We start from the raw sequence: 15,396 nt of genomic DNA, 5'->3' as shown, positions 1-15,396 counted from the left end.
TACTTGTGTTGCAATACATTGCTTGTATATCAAGTTAAATTGTAATAAAATGTTTTGCTTGTCTTGCAAAATACTTGCAAACCAAGTTACTTGCAATCCAAGGTTTTACTGTATTTGTATAGAATTACCCAAGGAGAACTGAGCACATCATAATGCTATCACTTCCACAGTCTTTCTGTACTCCCTCTGCCCTCCTCTATACTTTTTCTCCCTCTCTTCTCACGTCACCCTCATGGTTGATTTTGTTTTCTGTTCTTCCTTCCCCCTCATCATTTGCTCTCACCCCTGCTCTACATATTCTCTTACCCACCCCCTACGCGAGAACAGCTGATGGAGGAATTAAAATCGATAAGAGGTGTGCTGCAAACCAATACTGGCAAGTTGGATACAATGCAGGAAGAACTACATAATTTGGCAAAGCAAAAGAAAGTGTATGAAATAAAAACAGATTAGCTGGAACATCGGGTAACTGAAATGGAAGGCTGTTTGAATAAAGTTCAAACGGATTATAAAGATGTGGCCCGTATCACAAGGCTAACAACAGAAGCAGAAGAAGTAATATTAGAATACTTGGGCTCCCTAAAGGGATTGAAGGCACAAACATTATTTCTTTTGTGGAGGAAATGCTAACAAAGTTACTTTCTCTTAGCCTGCAATTTCTACTTGAAGTTGAGAGAGCACACAGGATTTCATCTAGAATTTCAATTGGACATAACAGTCCCAGGCCCATTTTTTGCAAGTTACTTCGTTTCAGACAGGTAATGGATATTTTGCCAAGGCTAAACAATCCAACTCTTTAAAATGGCAAGAAATTAAGATACATATACTACCTGACTTTGCCAAGGCAACTGCAAGCTGAAGAAAACTGTTTTTAAATCTCATACCGCAATTAAGACAGCTGGGTGTTAAGTATGTTTTGATGTACCCAGCGATTATGAAAATTACATTCAACAACAAAACTATCCACTATGAGGACTCAGTTAAACTCGAGGAGTTCATTAATCAGCATATAGATCATATGTCTTCAAGGGGAAATAAGAACGATTGAGGTTACAGACTTATATATATTTTTTATCTCTTCTCTTATCAATTATTTTAAGGAAGGTGTCCACAATAATTTATAAATAATTTGAATGGGGTTTAATTTTATTATTTAACTTTTATGTTTTTATATTGAATGTGCTGTTGTGGAAGTCGCAGGTTTTTTTTAAAGAGCCAGTGGAAAGGGCTCATTGGAAGGTTTCCTGTTTCTTAATAATCTTGACTGAAGTGCGCTGAGCGCCAGTGGAAGTAAAGATGGTGTAAAATTTTAACATAGGCACCAGATTTTAGAAAAGGTCCAAGTAATACCTTGATGGTGATTCTTGAGGGTTAAGTTCATATTGTGGAACGTATGCGCATAGCTCGGCACTCGTTACCCTCAGGCAGATGGAGACTTGGAGGGAGTAGCGCTGTAATTCTTCTTCCCAGCCGAAACTCGTTTGGGACAGTGGAAATCCCACGCTTCTCGCCCTTTGCTCATTGACAGCTACAGTCGGTCTGGCCTGGCTGACATGGGCCAGGATGTCGTACATGGAGAAGCCGCAGGCTGGGAAAGTGTTGCTGGATGACACAGTGCCAACAACGGCGGTGATTGAGGTGAGCCAGAGCCTGAAGTTCCACACAGAAATAATCACGGTCTTCAAAGGAACCAGTCAAGTCTAAGAATATATCATCTGTGTGCAAAGAGGGATTTCCATTGATAATAGTTGGCAGAATATAAGAAGATACAGTGACTTTGATTTATTTAATAACAGCCTGCAGATCTATGGTCTAAGCCTACTTCTTCCACCCAAGAAATACTTGTCTGACAAAGACTTCTAGTGTGCAGTAAAACTCATCTCCTCTTGTTCTCACCCCTACATTTACCATATAACTTTTGCTACAGGCAGTGAATCATTAGAACCAGCGCTAGTCATTAGAACCTTTAATGAAAAAGGAATGCTACAGGACTTTATTTACATGGCAAAACCAAAAGATTCATTCCTCAAGAAATACTGCAGCCCCAAGAAACCCTAAGGTCTTGAACTCCAGCAAATCAAATATTTGAAAGACAGATACTAGAGGTGTTAAAATTCCTGCACGAGCGAGGATTTCCTTATGGACATCTGCATGCGTCCAATGTCCATTCTGGAGGGGTAGTTGTGCAAGCTGCTAGTTCTGGGGAATTCTTTACTGGGGGTTCCTGGCCTTCTACAGATCATATTTTTCACAGTTCAGGAAAATTAATACTGAATACTTTAAAGAGTGTAGATGTGCATTGCTTTGATTAACTGTTTATTGTTCCTCCTGTGATTTTCATTTAGTTTTATGTAAGATTTCAAATGCTAACCCTATTTATTTATTTATTGAACTGGATACAAATTATTAATAATATATGATCATAAGGTGATGAATTGGGAAACCTTTTTATGGTTTACTTAAATCTGGGGTTTGCTTCTAATTTCATAATTATTTTTATTGGGTTTTCTTAATAAGGCTAGCAATTTCAATTGATTTTTATGCTGGAAGAGAATATGATGGGTTTTAGGTCTGGGAGCTCGTTATAGTTATTAAAGGGTTTAAATTAAAGATGGGTAAGGTAGCATAAGATGATAGATGATGTGTAATTTATAAGAATACAATGCTGAATTGATTACATTAACCATATGTAACTGAATACGTTAAATAAGTGGGACAATTTTATGGGAAATGAACTTTATTAATTTTTATGAATTTTATGCTTATAAGGGGAGGAATTGGGAGGTCTTCTTAATGGTTGCTTTATTCTGATATTTTTTATGACTATATAATAATATTGGGGGGTATAAGAATTGTATTCTTAATAAATTAGAGAATATAAAGTTTTTAATGAATTCAATAAATATGATAGGATATATAGGGGCATAGTGCTACTAATATTTGATTTTCTGGGAAATGATCTTAAATTATTCATTTTAATGATACATGATGGGCTAATTCAGGGATGAATTTAGGGTGCTTGAGGAGGAAGGGTAGTAGTCACCAGTCTATGTTTGCATACAAGCTTTTGTGTTATATGTTGGGATGGGTTTGAGGAGGGAAAATGGGGTATTTGGGTTCTGGATGTGTGTGATTATATTATTTTTATATTTGATCAAAAGGAATTTGGTGTTTCATTTACGTACTAATCACCTAAAATGCCTTTAAAAATGTATTCCCTGAACGTTAATGGACTCAATCATCCCATCAAAAGGAAAAAAGTACTTAATTTTCTGAAGCAGCAACAGGCAGATATTTACTTCATACAGGAGACACATTTACTAGCATGCGAAGCTGCTACTTTGAAAGGGGGGGTGGATAAAACATTGTTTTTTTGCACCAGCAATAGGGAAGAAAGCAGGTGTGGCTATCCTGGTCAATAGGAGGGTTTCTGCTACATTTGATAACTTTTGGGCAGATCCTAGGGGCAGATGGCTATTAAACTCTATGAAGGGAGCAAGACTCAGGCAACTGGTTTTGGAACCAACAAGGGATCAGGCACTTGACCTGATACTTACCAATGGAGAAAGTGTCACAGAGGTCTCGGTGGGCGACACATTGGCCTCCAGTGACCACAACATGGTATGGTTCAATCTCAGGAAAGGTTCACTAAATCTACCACACTGACCAAGGTCTTCAAATTCAAGGACACAAACTTCAAAGAAATGGGAGACTTCGTTCACCAGGTGCTACAAAGCCAAGCAGAAACCGATAACGTGGAAGAAATGTGGTCGACTTTGAAAACCACCATACAAGAAGCAACAAACCGCTATGTTAAATCAGTAGGGAAACGGCGAAGGAACAATAAGCCACAGTGGTTCTCTGCGGAGATTTCGGACCTCATCAAGGAGAAGAAAAAAGCATTCATCTCTTACAAACAATCAGGGAAATAGGACTCTAGGGAAGTCTATCTGGCTAAGTCAAAAGCCGTCAAAACAGCAGTTAGGGAGGCCAAATTCCGCATGGAGGAGTCTCTAGCGAAGAACATCCAGAAAGGAGATAAATCCTTCTTCAGGTATATCAGTGACAGAAATAAGAACTCAGGCGGGATAGTACATCTTAGGAAACCAGACGGAGACTATGTAGAAGCGGACTCGGAAAAAGCCCAACTGTTAAATGAATACTTCTGCTCAGTCTTCACCCGCAAGGCCCCAGGACTCGGCCCTCAGCTACAGACAAGGGTTGACGCAGATGACCCGTTTAGTAATTTCGAGTTTACACCCAGCGAGTGTCTACTGCGAGCTGTCAAAGCTTAAGGTTAACAAGGCAATGGGGCCTGACAACCTATACCCCAGGGTGCTCAGGGAGTTGTGTGATGTCTTGGCGGAACCGCTATCCGCGCTCTTCAATTTCTCCCTTAGTACAGGTAACATCCCGTTGGACTGGAAGACAGCTAACGTCATTCCACTCCACAAGAAAGGCTCCAAGATGGAGACGGCAAACTACAGACCGGTGAGTCTCACATCAATAGTGTGCAAACTAATGGAAACTCTAATCAAATGCCAATTGGATACGATCCTGAACGAGGAGAATCTACGGGATACCAGTCAACGTGGATTTACTAAGGGGTGATCCTATACCTAGACTTCAGTAAAGCATTCGATAGCGTACCACACCGCAGGTTGCTGAGCAAGATGAATTCTATAGGATTGGGCGACACATTGACGAAATGGGTTGGGAACTGGCTTGGAGGTAGGTTTCAGAGGGTAGTGGTGAACGGCACCCCCTCCGAAATGACGGAGGTAATCAGTGGAGTGCCGCAGGGCTCGGTCCTGGGCCCAATCCTATTCAACATCTTTATAAGAGACTTGGCAGAAGGGCTGCGAGGTAAAATAACATTATTCGCCGATGACGCCAAACTAAGCAATGTAGTGGGCAAAAGCACAACAGACATAAATTCAATGTCCGACAACATGATGCATGACCTACTCCTACTGGAGCGCTGATTTAGGTCCTGGCAACTCAGCTTCAATGCCAAAAAATGCAAAGTCATGCACCTGGGCAGCCAAAATCCATGCAAGACTTACACCCTTAATGGCGAGATCCTAACAAGAACTGAAACAGAACGAGACTTAGGGGTGATCGTCAGTGAGAACATGAAGACTGCCAATCAAGTAGAGCAAGCTTGATCCAAGGCAAGGCAAATCATAGGTTGCATATGCAGGAGTTTCGTCAGCTGTAAGCTTGAAGTCATTATGCCATTATGCCAGCCCCACCTGGAATACTGTGTGCAATTCTGGAGGCTGCATTACCGTAAGGATGTGCTGAGACTGGAGTCAGTACAGAGAATGGCCACCCGGATGGTCTCAGGACTCAAGGATCTCCCATACGAGGAACGGCTGGATAAGTTGCAGCTGTATTCACTCGAGGAACGCAGAGAAAGGGGTGACATGATCGAGACATTCAAGTATCTCACAGGCCGCATCGAGGTGGAAGAAAATATCTTCTTTTTCAAGGGTCCCGCGTCAACAAGGGGGCATCCGTGGAAAATCAGGGGCGGGCAACTGCACGGGGACACCAGGAAATTATTTTTCACTGAAAGGGTGGTTGATCACTGGAATAGTCTTCCACTTCTGGTTATTGAGGCCAGCAGCGTGCCTGATTTTAAGGCCAAATGGGATAGACACGTGGGATCTATTCACAGAGAAAGGTAGGGGAGGGTCATTGGGGTGGGCAGACTAGATGGGCTGTGGCCCTTATCTGCCATCTATTTCTATGTTTCTATGTTAAGTTGATATGACTTCAGGAAATGATACCCTGACGCTTTTTAATATTTATGCACCTAACTCGAATCAGGCTGAATTCTTTAAGAAACTACAACAGTTAATTCTGTCACTGGCTACGACAAATTTAGTCATGGCTAGAGACTTCAATAATGTCATGGATCCCATAATGGATAAACAATCTAGTAAGCAATTAAAATCATTAGGGTTGGACAATCTTGCTCATACATGTGGATTAAAGGATATCTGGCGGATTTTTTATTTTAATGCCCGTGAATTTTCATTTTGTTTTCATGTTCATAAATCATTTTCAAGAATTGATTATTTTTTTGTTTCAGATCATTTAATTCAACAGGTTACAAAAACCAGCATAGATCCAATTATTTTGTCAGATCATGCTGGAATTTGGATAGAATATCAATTTACTGAAGAAAATTCTAATAGACCTGTTTGGAGGTTTAATAATACATTGCTTGCAGATTCAAACTTTCTCGAGGAAATGCAAATAAAAATGAATGAGTATTTTCAACTCAACACCTCAGAGGAAATCTCTTTGGAAACTATATGGGATGCTTTCAAAGCTACAATGAGAGGGCAAATAATTTCATATTCAGCGCATATTAGGAAACTGCTAAAATTAGGATTTTCCAATTTGGAACAAACTATTTTGACTTTAGAGTCACAATTAGCCTCGAAATGGGAACAAAGAAACTTTAAATACCCTGTTGAAAGCTAAATATAAATATAATGAGATTTCCTCACAATTAGCTAGGAAAAATTTATTTCTCAGCAGGCTCTGTATTATGGAAACTCGAATAAAGCGGGAAGATTATTGGCTAACTATCTTAAAGCTAAAAAAGAAAAGTAAAGATTGCAGCAATTAAAGATGAGAGAGGTAAAATTCATACCCACATTGTAGATGTTTTAAAACAATTTTTGGATTATTATAAAGCTTTATATTCTTCTGAGCTTTATTCAAATAAAGAAATTGAAGGTAGAGAATTTTTAAACTTAATTCATGGGCCAAAAATTCCAGAGCATATAAAAAGAAATCTTGAAGCGCCTATATCATCTAAGGAACTCCAGGCAGCATTGAAGTCTCTCAGAACTGGATCTGCTTCAGGTAGTGACGGATTCACTGTGGAGTTTTTTTCAATCTTTTCAAAATATACTATTACCTTGTCTTTTAAATTTATATTAGTCACAACTGACTAAGGGTTGTATATCAGGTACTATGGCAGAAGCGTTAACCATTGTTTTGCCAAAGCCAAACAGAGATCCCATGTTAGTTTCAAACTACAGGCCTATTTCTTTAATTAAAGTGGATGGGAAAATCCTGGCTAAATTATTGGCTCTAAGATTAGCCAAGGCTCTCCCTTAAATGATTGGTATGCACCAAACAGGTTTCATTGCTCAAAGACATTCTGCAAACAATACTAGGTTGGCACTTCACATGCTCAATTTAGCAAAAACAATAGAGGATCTGGCCTTTTCTGTCTCTTTGGATGCAGAGAAGGCCTTTGATCGTTTAGAAGGGACTTTTATGTATCAAGCAATGGATTGGTTTGGAATAGGAACTGGATTTATTCAAATAATTCAAACCTTGTATAGTTCCCCTTCTGCCAGATTATATATTAGTAATACATTCTCAGAGCATTTTATTCTGAAGAGAGGAGTTAGACAAGGATGTCCCTTATCTCCTTTGCTTTTTGATATTGTTTTTTAACCCTTGTTGGCCATTCAGCGGGCAAAGGAGATACAGGGATTATAAGGTTTTGGACTATGCAGATGATATTTGGCTTCATTTGAAGAATCCTGAATCTACCATCCCGCATTTATTGGAATAGATTGATTGATTTAGCAAATTTTCTGGTTAGAAAATAAATTGGAGCAAATCGGAGGTTCTTCCATTAAATGTGCATTGTGTAAAAGGTTTATTTGACCCATTCCTTTGGAAGGAAGAGAGTATAAAATATTTGGGTATAATTCAAAAAGATACAATGACAGTAAATAAAAAGTCTTTATTACTAAAAGTCAAAGAAATGTGTGAGCATTGGAACCCTCTGCATTTTATTAGTGGGGGAGAGTCCAAACTGTCAAAATGATGTATCAAACGAGTATGTTACCGGTTTATTTTTAGAGTTTGTTTTATAAGAAATTAAATGGGATTCTTATAAAATTTATTTGGCTGGATAAAACTGCTAGAATAGTCTTAGTATTTTTGCAAAAATCGCAATCGGGGGGAGGGGGGGGTAAATTTTCCAAACTTTTATAGGTATCATCATTTTGTGTCAGGTATGTATTGGATCCTTCCTGAACTCATGGAGAATCTGCCGGATTGGCTGATATTAGAGAGTCATCTCATGTCCCCATTACGTCTGAGCCATATTTGAGTATGAAGCTGTCTAGAAGGACAATAGTATTCTTTTATCCACCTGGAATACATTAAAATTTATTAATAATTTAACACCTACTCCAATACTACAATCCACGTGTCAATCTCTATGGTTAAACTCCAAGATACAAATTGGCGAGTCTAAAAATCCTCTGGAAACATTGGCTGCAGGCAGGCATATGTACTTTAGATGATGTGATCTCAAATGGGAAAATGATAAATTTATTACAACTGCAACAATCATTCGGCATATCAAAGTCTCAAGCTTATAAATAGTTGCAATTGAAATAGGCCATTCAGAAAGGGTTCCTTGATTGGCGCAATCTGTCTGACCTATGTTGCCAGACAGATTTGCAAGGGCATCAGGCTGCCAAGTGGTATAAATTAATATCCAAATATTTGAATAAAAATCCTAAAACAAGTCTAAAAGACATTTGGAGCATTGAGACAAAGCAGCAGATTTCTACTACTCAGTGTCCATGGATTTGGACTTGGAGGATGAGATGTACAGTGTCAGCATCTGAGACAAACCTGGATCTTTTTATTACATAGGATTTTTTGGACCCCAGTTCGTTTACAAAAGTTGGACAATTCTTTTTTTAAGTCAAGGTTTGTTTATTTATATTTTTGTAAAAAAATACAGAACAGAGAAAGGTAGAGACATATGTATCTTACAATACTGAGCATGCATGACATATAACCAGTAATTTCTAGATAGCTCAATATAATAAGCAAAGTGATATAGTTAACAAATACAAACATCTGAACATGTCAAGTAGAACAAAATGAAATGTCCTACCCAGTCGAGTGCAAGCATGAGAACAAAGGAGGAAGGGAAGGGAAGAGGAGGGATGGGAAGTGAGGAAGTGAGTATAAGAGAAATATGTACCAGAGGTAGATATTAAAGGTATATATGTTCTTCAGTTAAGGGAAGTGGTATGTAAATAGGACTTCAATAAGGACCATTTCACTTGAAAATGGGAGTATTTGTTAGAGGACTTGGCTAAGTAAGCTTCGGTTCTAAAAGTAAGGCATACTAAGTTCCACCATTGAGAACTGGTAGCTCGAGAAAGGTCCTTCCAGTATGTAAGTAGAACTTTCAGGGCCAAGGATAGTAATAAGTCAAATAAAAAGGCATCTGAGTCAGAAATGAGGTTAGACACAGAAAAAGATTTCAATAGTAACATTTGGTATGTCAAAGGGATATTTATGTGAAAAACGGAACATATAGTGTCCCATATAGTAGACCAATAAGAGGAGATAATAGAGCAGGAGAAAAGGAGGTGTTTTAAAGAGCCTACCTCAGAGTGACAAGTCCAGCATAGGTTAGAATAGGTGGGATTGATCCTATGTGACTTAACGGGAGTCCATGCCGCGCGATGAAGCAGAAAGACCATATGTTGAAGATTTGAGGCTGAGCGAGATGTGTGAAAAGTGGAGAAGTAAATATGAGACCAAGCTTCTTCAGGTATGGTGATTCCTAGATCATTTTCCCAGGATGTGTGTAGATGAGTTTGGGGGTCAGGGAGGAAAGATTTGAGTAGTTTATAAAAGTGTGAAGCAGTATGACCCAAGGCTAAGAACTGATGTGAGAGAGTAAATAGAGAAGGAGCAGAAGCATGTAGAACCAGAATTAGACCTGACTTTTTGAGGGAGGATCGAAGTTGAAGCCATCTATAAAATTGCAAGGCGGTGACGGAGAAGGAACTCATCAATTCGTGGAACGTGAGTAGGGACCCATTGGGATGGCATAAGGATCCAATGTCCCAAATACCCTTATGAAACCAAGATGGCCATGATATGGGTTTCTTATCTATTAAAATGAGCCTATTATGCCATAGAGGGCAGAGTGAAGATTGTATCCACGGAATATCAAGCCGTTTGTCAAGATCAATGAGGGTTTTGTGAGTCGTGGATATAATGGGGTTGTTAAGAAGGCCGGGAACATTTTTAGTGCCTATCACTCGTAAGAGAGGGAGGGGGCTCATAAGAGAGGATTCTAGTCTCAACCAATTGGGTATATCTGAAGAGAGAGGGGAAGAGAGCCACTCTGCACCCTGTCTCAGTATGAATGCCCTATGATAGCAGTAAAGATCAGGGAAGTTGACTCCGCCCTGTTGTTTGGAAGCTTTCAATTTCTTCAGGGAGATCCTATGTGGTTTGTCATTCCACAAGAAGCAAGACATTTTCGATTCCAATTGTTTATACAGAGTCCGTGGAAATAATAAAGGGAACATGTTGAAAATATAAGTGAGTTTCGGGACCACCATCATTTTTAAAGTATCCAATCGGCCCCACCAGGAGAGATGTAAAGGTGACCATTTAGAAAGGGTAGATGTTAATTGCATTAGGATTTTGGAGGAGATCAGTTGTGTAGTTGATCGAAGATCTCTGTCGAATGGCAAACCAAGATATTTGATCCCAGAAGAGACCCATGTGAAAGGTTGAGAAGAGATAGTGAAAGGAAGACTGGTGTCATTAAGGGACATGATTTCCGTTTTGTCCCAGTTAATTTTGTAACCCGAGATTAAAGAGAAGGAGGAAATCAGATTTATTAGAGAGGTTAAGGAAGATTCCGGGTCAGAGAGGTACAATAAAACGTCATCTGCGTAAGCAGATATTTTGAATTCAATGTTAGCTATAGAAATTCCTTTTATGTCTGTAGATTGTCTTATGGCCGCAAGGAGGGGTTCTAAAGCTAAGTTGAACAGTAAAGGGGAAATTGGGCATCCTTGCCTAGTACCTCTACATAGTGTAAAGGGAGAGGAAGTAGAATCATTCACGATTAATCTAGCAGAAGGGTTATTATATAGAAGGGAGATCATATGAATAAACATAGATGGCAAACCAAATGCAGAGAGAACAGCAAATAAGTATTTCCATTCCACCCTGTCGAACGCCTTCTCGGCATCGAGAGATACAAGGATATTAGGTGCTGGGTTCGACGAGGCGGAATGGAGCACATGACATAGCAATCTGGTATTATCTGCCCCATAGCGGCCTTTCATAAAGCCAACTTGATCCCTGTGAATAAGAGTAGGCATGACTTTTTCTAGACGAAACACTAATATTTTGGTAAAAATTTTATAGTCTATGTTGAGTAATGAAATGGGACGATAGTTCTTAACAAGCTGGGGGTCTCTGTCCGGTTTAGGTAAAACGATGATGTTTGCTTCCAGGAATCTATGGAGGTTAGATGAGTTGGACACCAGGCCTTGAAAATAAGACAGCAGATGCGGCGCCAAAGAAGAAGAAAACGACTTGAAGAGTTCGGAAGTCAATCCATCGGGACCTGGAGCCTTAGCAGATGGCATGGAAGAGATGGCACGTAGAACTTCTTCTGAAGAGATGGGCTGTTGTAAGGATTGTTGCTGAGTTGGTGACAAGGTTGGTAAGGAGAGGGAATGAAGAAAATCCGCAGTGGAGTTCTCAGCAGATGAAGATTCAGAGGTATAGAGTTCTTTATAAAAAGAGCGGAATTCCTCAAGGATATCTTCGGTAGAGGTACGTATAAGTCCATTAGGGGATTTGATATGTGAAATCCTATGCTTGGCCCGCCGTCCTTTGAGATAAGTAGCTAGGAGGCGCCCTGATTTATTGGAGGAGGAGTAGTAAGTAGTAGACTGTCTGAAAATAGATGCTGAGGCCATGGAGCTGAAGATTTCATTGTACTGGAACTTTAACGATTGTAGCTTCTTGTACAAAGCAGGATCGTGTCGATGATAGAGCTGTGTCTCATATGTATGAATTTCCGACTCCAATTGGGTCAAAGTAGATTTGCGCTGTTTGAGTTGATAGGCTGAGTAACTAATGACTTCTCCTCTGAGCCAGGCTTTATAGGATTCCCAAACAAGAGAAAAATCCGATAATGAAGAAATGTTCGTGTCAAAAAAAGCTAATGATTCAGATTTGATGTGGGATATGAAGGTCTCATCGTGTAATAGCAGGTTGTTGAAGCGCCAATGACGCGAAGGGGGAGAAGCAGACCATTGAAGAGTGCAGGATACAGCCGCGTGGTCCGAGATGGTAATATCATGTATCTTTGCTGAAGAGACTAGGCTCATTAAATCCTTAGAGCCTAATATATAATCAATCCTTGAGTGAGATTTGTGCGGTGCAGAGTAGAAAGTATAGTCTCTAGTAGTGGGGTGAAGAGTTCTCCAAAAGTCAGTCCATCCATATGAATCCATCAGGCGACGAAGTGCAGCGCGAACTCCCAGTTTAGCTGGACGGCAGGTAGAGGATCTGTCGATGAAGGGGTCTATGGGGAAATTGAAATCCCCTGCAAAGATAGTATGAGACGATAAAGAAGTTGTGCTTATCGTGTGGAATGATTGAAAAAATGAGGAGTCATCAGCATTAGGGGCATATATGTTAAAGAGATGTAGAGATTGACCAGCAATTGAGCCCTCGATATAAGACCATCTACCATCAGGATCAAATTTGTGTGAGGAGAGTTGGAAGTTGATAGATCTTTTTATAAGAGTGACGACTCCATTTTTCTTCCCCTGCGCTGGTGCAGCAAAGCAATACTGGACCCAACCACCAGATAATTTCTGTGCCTCTTCGGAAGATAGGTGGGTTTCTTGGAGCATGCAAATATCAGCGTTCAAGTGTTTAAGGTATTGTAGAATTTTTTTCCTCTTGATTGGGTTGTTTATCCCTTTGACATTTAGAGATATAATGTTGAGTTTAGCCATGTATTTTAGAAAACTTGAGAGCGGTCCAGGAAGAGCTGAGATCAGTCAAAGGCAGTGAATACAGCGAATGGGATGTATATCCATACCAGGGGGTCAAAGGAAGGAAAGAGCATGGGGAGGGACCAGTGGACTCATGATTGCAATGAGCAAGATCAATATAACAAACAAAGCACAAAAGATGGGGTCGCATGCTGTTAAGAGGAGCGTAGTGAATTGCTCCATCGCTCGCCCCACAGTAAACCATGAAGTGGGAAAAGTTCAGCCCTAATAAATCCTGGACGCAAGGAGAGGGCCTATCATGAAAATCAAGTCATAGCTCCCACCGAGTCGTCGAGGTATTTTTGGAGGTCTGATGGAGAGTCAAAATTTCTGGTAGTATTGTGGTAGGTCACACGCATCCTGGCAGGGTAGTATAGCCCATACTGTGCACCAATGCTCTTGAGCTGGGGGCGCATGGATAGGAAGGCCTTCCTTTTTTGAGCAGTAGCTTTAGAGACATCAGGGACGAATAAAATCCTTTTACCATCCACTGCAAGGCCCTGGGTGGATTTTGCAGTTTGTAGTATTTGAAGGGCTTGCGGGTATCTTAGAAGCTTGAGAACTATAGGGCGTGGAGGCTTAGATGGCGACGGGGGGCCTGAGGGGACTCTGTGCGCCCTTTCAATTTCCAGCGGGGGTGAGAATTGAAGATTCAGAATGCTAGGGATAAATGAATGTAGGTATAACAGCATATCTTTCCCTTCAGAAGATTCAGGCAAGCCTATTATGCGCACGTTGCTTCGGCGCATGCGATTGGACAAATCCTCCAAGTCAGTTTGTAGTATAGAAAGTTTCTGAAGATCACAATTGAGATCTCTGTATTGGGAATCATGGGCCGCCAGGCGTTCTTCCACGAGTTCTATGCGTGCATTATGTTGTTTAAGTTGTGTTACAATAGAGCTCATTTCATTTTTAATGTCTGCAGTTGCAGCTAGGTTCTCCTTCATTAATTCGTGCAGGACCTGTAAGTCGCGCGAGATCGAGCTGGCGGAGTCGGCAGAGTCCGAGGTCGGGGCCTTAGCGGGAGAGGGCGGCTCGTGCTTCGATCTTTTAGTAGCTGGATGCGGCGTGGCTGAGTGAGCAGCGGGGACGGGATCGAGCTTACCCGATTTATTAGCCATTCCCACAGACGCAGGTATAAATGAGCGGTTCAAACGGACACTTTTGAAGGGCTGAAAAATGTTATTTCAAGCAGGGCTGCGACGGAGACGAGACACTAAGCGGCCATCTTATTTGCAGGCACGTGACGCCCCCAAGTTGGACAATTCTAAGTCTAATAGATGCTGGCATTGTTATCTTGAAGTAGGGACACTGGATCATTTGTTGTTTTATTGTCCCTTGATACTCATTTTTGAAAATCAATATGGGGACAAATTAATATGATACTGGAAACATCGATTCCATTGTCCTATGATGTGGTCATATGTGGGACATTGTTGAAAGCTAAAAATCCATTAGACAGGTATAAAAGCAGACTTCTTATAATTATGACAGGGGTTGCCCTGCAAATGATCACTAGGAATTGGAAGAACTGGGACAGACTAAATTTTTTCTTTTGGTGGAAACTTTGTGTCAATGTTATAGATATGAAAAAATGAATTTGGAAATATTGGGACATAGTAAAATATTTAAAACAACATGGGGTCCATTAACGGAATTTGTTAAATCTGATTAATTGTATAAGCTTTTAATTCCTATTTGATTTTTACTCGCATCCAGGTAGAGTGGGAGGGGAGGGAAAATATATTTTGTACTATATATTATTTGATTGGATGCAAGTGCTGTTCATTGTGTTACTTTGTAAAATTTTTGCACTTTGTATTTGAATTGAAAATCAATAAAGAATTAAAACAAAACCCCTTTGTAAAGTCACACTGCTTTTCTTAGACCAGCCTGTAACCTTACAGCATTCTTGCATTTTTTAAAAATCTTCCATTTTAAAGTTAGTTCCATCTCATTTTCCAATACCAAGCAAGGTCAAAATAGCTGACTTTTCTATATCCTGGGCATCTCAAGACTGGAATTTCCATGGCTTTAACTTAAAGATCATAGGTCAAAGTCCATATGTTGTATCTGAATTTTCAAAATTTAAAATATAAAGTTTGTATAACATTTCATATCTAAATACACATACCGTATATACTCGAATATAAAACAGGATTTTGGGGGCCAAAAAATTGGCCCAAAAATGGGGGTCACGGTTTATATTCAAGAAGTTTTGCAGGCTGCCGCCGTTCACCCTGCCGCCTTCCCTGTCCTAGACTCAGGCTCAGACCTCTACTGATGATCGTCGGTGGAGGTGCAGCGGGCAGGATCGAACTTTCCAAGCTCCTGCCCCGCTTTTAACAGGCTTCTGTGAGTGTCTTCGGCTGCGCTGAGAAACACCAGCAGGCGCATGATTTTGTGCTGCTGCTCAGTGCTGAGCGGCTTCCTTTAATGGCTCCTGCAAATTCTATATATACAGCCAATATAATTTTGCTTATCCAGCAATTTACATACA

At 40.2% G+C, this 15,396-nt stretch overlaps 1 protein-coding gene and 1 pseudogene across 7 annotated transcripts in view; both read left to right on the top strand.

The window, feature by feature from the left end:
* Positions 1 to 1,704, top strand: part of LOC117346742 — a 37,796-nt pseudogene extending 36,092 nt beyond the window's left edge.
* Positions 1 to 15,396, top strand: part of RALGPS2 (Ral GEF with PH domain and SH3 binding motif 2) — a 595,760-nt gene that overhangs the window by 318,464 nt on the left and 261,900 nt on the right. The gene's annotated exons all lie outside the window — the stretch shown is intronic.

The sequence above is a fragment of the Geotrypetes seraphini genome, chromosome 12 (genome assembly GCF_902459505.1).
Source record: "Geotrypetes seraphini chromosome 12, aGeoSer1.1, whole genome shotgun sequence".
In the NCBI taxonomy this organism is placed as follows: Eukaryota; Metazoa; Chordata; class Amphibia; order Gymnophiona; family Dermophiidae; genus Geotrypetes; species Geotrypetes seraphini.
Note: the sequence above shows the minus strand (reverse complement) of the source record. Positions and strands in the feature narration are given on the sequence as shown.